The sequence below is a fragment of the Eubalaena glacialis genome, chromosome 6 (genome assembly GCF_028564815.1).
Source record: "Eubalaena glacialis isolate mEubGla1 chromosome 6, mEubGla1.1.hap2.+ XY, whole genome shotgun sequence".
Lineage (NCBI taxonomy): Eukaryota > Metazoa > Chordata > Mammalia > Artiodactyla > Balaenidae > Eubalaena > Eubalaena glacialis.
In genome coordinates, this window is record NC_083721.1 from 87,186,079 (window position 1) to 87,191,511 (window position 5,433).

General features: G+C 43.8%; 1 pseudogene; it reads right to left on the minus strand.

The window, feature by feature from the left end:
- Positions 1–533: 533 nt before the first annotated feature.
- On the minus strand, positions 534–1,148 carry LOC133093497 (protein lin-28 homolog A-like; annotated as a pseudogene).
- Between the last annotated feature and the right edge of the window lie 4,285 nt (positions 1,149–5,433).

A 5,433-nucleotide genomic window follows, 5' to 3' on the forward strand; every position in this document is an offset into this window, starting at 1 on the left:
CCTTTTGCCTATCATCACAACCCACTGCTTGGGACAGGTCTCTCAGCACTCTATCCCAGGAGGGGGTTATGAGGAGACAAGATGTAGAAAACCCTGCCTTACCCCTGAGATATCTCCTCCCACAGAATGTAGTGGCTTGTGGGTTGGGTCCATCAATCTGGTCTCACGCTTAATCTTTTCACTCTGGCACGGGAAATATTATTCCATATCCTTCTTGAAGAGTAAAACAACTTCCCTATCCAGGCCACTTTCAAAAGCTGGAGATTCTGGGGGTGGAGACTCAGATAAAGCATGCAGGAAGCCCCCCCAAAGCCCTCACATGCATTTGGATAGAGCATGATTGGAGTTTCTTTGCCTCACCCCTTCCCCCCACCAAGAGGGGAGAGGGGGTGACGCTTTGGCCCCCGGCCTGAGATATACGGCAGTGCCAGCTGCCCCCTACCCACACTGTCCCCCCTTTCTCCACTCTGCCGATTGATGCCTGTTCCTCAAAACTTTCTGATCACAAACGGATAGCCCCCACCCACTGTGGCTCAGTTCTGGGCCTCTGGGAGCATGGCAGGGCTATGGATCTCTTCTTCCTCCTCCCGAAAGTAGGCTGGCTTTCCCTGTGAGCTGGGAGCTTGCTGGGCCTTCAGTGGACACGAGGCTACCATATGGTTCATGCTCTGGCAGAAGTGGCACTTCTTGGGCTGGGGTGGCAGTTTGCATTCCTTGGCGTGATGGTCTAGACCTCCACAGTTGTAGCACCTGTCTCCCTCTGATCTGCGTTTCTTCACGTTCTTCCCTTTGGGCCGCCTCTCACTCCCAATGCAGGACACCCCACCAGGGCCGGTGACTCGGAGAGATTCCAGGTCCTTGGCAGACTTCTTAAAGGTGAACTCCACGGCCTCACCCTCCTTCAGCCTCCGGAAGCCCTCCATGTGCAGCTTACTCTGGTGCACAAAGACATCCACCGGGGGGTCGAGTGCGACCCCAGCGCGGGCGGTCATGGAGGAAGCCGAATCCCATGCGCACGTTGAACCACGTACAGACGCCGGCTCCGCGCAGCAGCTGCGGCTCCGCGCCGCCCGGGCCGCGTCCTCCCGCGCCTCCTCCGGCGCCTTGGCGCCGCCACCTGCAAACTGCTGGTTTGACGCAGAGCCCATGGTAGTCGGCTGAGCCCGCGGCCCCGGGCCCCAGGTTGGCCGGCTGCTGGCCCCAGAGAAGTCCGGAGGCCTAAACTCTAATGTTTATGCGTTAGTTTATGAAGAAGGAGAGCTAGGAGGAGCACCAAGCAGCCTGCAGTATTTACCGAACAGAGGTAGGCCAGGCTAAGCGGAAAGTCAGAATCTATGCCAAAGTTCACTTCAGTGCTTAGCACAAGATCTGGAAACGAGATGTGCTTTCACAACTGGGAATTACTAAGCTTAAACTCTAAAATGTAAACAAGTAAAATCCAAACATAATGGATCCACAAAACTTCCTGCCCCAAGAGGCTGTCAGTACATGGGTTACCAAAAGCATCTGACAACAGGGGAATCCAGCAAAATGACTCAGGGATGAACTGGGGAAGATACGCACGTACCAACATACACGGGTTATGTGTAACACAAACAGCTTGGATCCAATCAGTTCGGGGCGGAGGACAAAGCCACAGAATCCTAAGAAGTTTCAACAGCGCCCAAGTAGTAACTTAATCGACTGCAGGTGGGGCTAAACATAGACACTTGCAGGTTGCAGCCAAGGAAATGACTCTGTGGGAATGTCTAGAAAAGGGGAGTAAAGGCCAAGAGGTAGGCTCTTGTCCCTTTCACTCCTCATACCCCTGGGGAGCCATAACCTAAGGACAGGCAGGGAGGTGCATGGAAGAGCAGACCTTACCCCCTACCCCTGCTAATCCCTCAGTCAAGCTTGAACTAAGGGGAGGGGGGAAGGGCGGGGAAAGTGGGGCGCCTAGAGTATTTAACTGGGTGTACTGGTCTTTAGCAACTAAAAGTGACTGGAAAGTTATGGAATATCCCAAGATATTATAAACAGCCAGGAACATAACAGAGCATAGCTGAAGGTGCAGAAAAGAGAACTGAATACAGATTACTCAGTATATGAGTTGCATGTGTTTTATGCCTTTGTTGCAAGAAAAAATGGCAATTTAAGTGCTAGACTTTTCAAGAAAACTTCAGTTAATAAACAGCAAACTTCTAGAATATGGAAGTACCATATGATCCAGCAATTCCACTTCTGGGTATATATCAAAAAGAATTTAAAGCGGGGACTTGAACAGATATTTGTACACTCATATTCATAGCTGCATTATTCACAATAGCCAAAAAGATGGAAGCAACCCAAATGTCCATCAACAGATGAATGGATAAACAAAACCTGGTATACACATATAATAGAATATTATTCTGCATTAAAAAGGAAGTTCTGATACATGCTACGATATGGACGAACCTTGAATATATTATGCTAAGTGAAATAAGCCAGACACACACACACACACAATACTGTATGATTCCACTTATATGAGATACTTAGAGTAGTCAAATTCATGGAGACATAGAGTAGTTTCCAGGGGCTGTGGGGAGGGGGTAATTTGGAGTTACTGTCTGGTGAGTACAGAATTTCAGTTATGCAACATAAAGAGTCCTGGGGATGGATGATCATGATGGTGCACAGCAGTGTGAATTGTACTTAATGACACTGAACTTTACACTTAAAAAATGGTTAAAATGCTAAATTTTGTTATGTATATTTTACCACAATTTTCTTAAAAAGAATATGAAAATGTTGCTCCCTGAAAATATCTCCTCAATTCTTTTACTATCACCTAATAGAAAGGAAATGAAATGAAACAAATGAAACAAAAAAAAAAAAGAGGAAGGGGACTGCTATGTTCAGTCAGTTGTGCAATTTGTACATTTCACCCAGATGCCGGAAGGGGCAAATGGGGGGCAAAATCTAGCCAGGAGTTATGCTGACCAAGTGGTATGCCCTGGGGCTGGACTTCAATAGCTGGGAGAAGTGGTGCCATTTGGTAACTCATCTGCCCAGAGGGAACATCTTTTATTAATTTGCAGAAAGGCACTATATGTGTCAACCTGCCTTGAAAGGGAGCCAGGCTGATATGTGGACAGATTAAGAATGATTATTTAGATTGAATGGTAATGTTTGTTATGTGCTCTTTGTAAATGAATTGGCCACCAAGTCCCTGGGAAAACCTTCTGTTTGGGAGTTTCAAGTTCATCATTGTCTTCTTCATGTGGTCTTCCCTGCTGTCAACACAACCAACCCTTACTGAAGCATATGAGGTAACAGCACCATTCTAGTGATACACAATTGGAGTAATAATATATGATATATAAGTAGACTTCCCTAAAAGAGACAAGATAAATTGACTCAAGGTCTAAAACATGTGTTCTTTTCAGAACTACAGGGAACCCAACTCTTACAATTACATCCTGTGTATGGTATTTATTTATTTTTTATTGAAGTATAGTTGATTTACAATGTTTCAGGTATACAGCAAAGTGATTCAGTTATGTGTATATATATATATAGTAACATTGTAAATATATATATGTATTCTTTTTCAGATTCTTTTCCGTTATAGGATATTACAAGATTTTGAATACTTACTGTGCTATACAGTGGGACCTTACTGTTTATCTATTTTATATATAGCAGTGTGTATCTGTTCATTCCAAATTCCCTGCCTTTCCCTTTTGGTAACCACAAGTTTGTTTTTTGAAGTCTGTGAGTCTGTTTCTGTTTTGTAAATAAGTTCACTTGTATCATTTTTTTAGATTCCACATATAAGTGATATCCTATGATATTTGTCTTTTTGTGACTTCGCTTAGTATGATGATCTCTAGGTCCATCCATGTTGCTGCAAATGGCATTATTTCATTCTTTTTATGGCTGAGTAATATTCCATTGTATATATATACCACATCTTCTTTATCCATTCACCTGTCAATGGACATGTAGGTTGCTTCCATGTCTTGGCTATTGTAAATAGTGCTGCTATGAACATTGGGGTGCATGTATCTTTTCGAATTAGAGTTTTCTCCAGATATATGCCGAGGAGTAGGATTTCTGGATCATATGGCAACTCTATTTTTAGTTTTTTAAGGGACCTCTGTACTGCTCTCCATAGTGGCTGCACAAATTTACATTCCCACCAACAGTATAGGAGGGTTCCCTTTTCTTATGAATGGTATTTAAAATTTACATTTCCAACCCTGACCTCCTATCCAAACTAATGCCATATTTCAGGTAAACTACAAGACATTTCTATTAGGCTATGACACTGAATCCTCAAATCAACATATCCAAAATATCTCTATTTGCCTTCTCCCACAAAAAAAAAAAACCCAAAAAACGGCTCCCTCCCCTAACTTCTCTGATTCTGTTCATGTATTACCCTAAGTTCCCAGACCCAAAATATTGACAACATATCTGAATCCTTCCTTTCCTTTGTACCTCACAGTCAATCAATATGGGTCAGTTTTCTCCTTGATATATTATATCCAGACCTTCCATCCCTTTCCTAAGTCACATACAGTCCTGAAAATAGAATATGTAGTTTCTCAAGGTTCTGTAATTGATCCTCTCATCTTCTCTCTCTGTGGCCTCCTTCAGGAAAGCAGTAATTCTCTCCTTGGATTTACTCATTGTCTGTTAACTCCCTAACTCATCCTTCTTGAAACTCTCTCTCCCTGGCTTCTTGGATTCTGACCACCCCCCTGATTCTCCAATCCCTCTAATTCCATGTTCCTGGCTCCACCAACTTCGACAAGGGACTCTCCCTCATCCCTGAAAGACTCTCGCTTTGATCCTCTTCTCTCTACACATTCTCTGGCCACCTTTTCCTTTTGAAGATCACCTATGATCTTTAGTACGCTAATGACTCCCAAATCCACTCTCCTGCACCAGTCCTAAAGCCAGCTCAGTATGTTGAAAAATCAACCTCATTATCTTCCACAATCATGCAGGGAATGGGAGAAGCAAGTGAGAGAGGGAGGGAGGGAGGAGGAGAGAGGAAGGGGGGAGAGAGAGAGAGAGAGACAGAGAGGGAAGGGAAGGGAATGGAAGGGACAGCGCAAACATGCATTCTTCCTTTTCTATCTGGGCAAAAAGCAACAGTTAGTTTCTCAAGCAACAAATCCCAGGCCCATGCCTGTTGGTCCTTCTGTCTCAACCTCTATTATTCACCAAAACCTTTGAATTACATCTTATAAATTTCTCTACATTTTCTCCTCTTCTTTTTAGTCACAATCCTATTGCTCTAATTTGGATTTGAAGCAGCTCTGACTTAAGCAACTACAACAACCTCCAAACTGGGCTCGCTCTCAAATTCTAAAAATTCATTCTCTACCTGGCCATTACAATAATATTTCTAAAGGAAAAATCTAGCCATGTCACTCTTCTGATTAAAATTCTTCAATA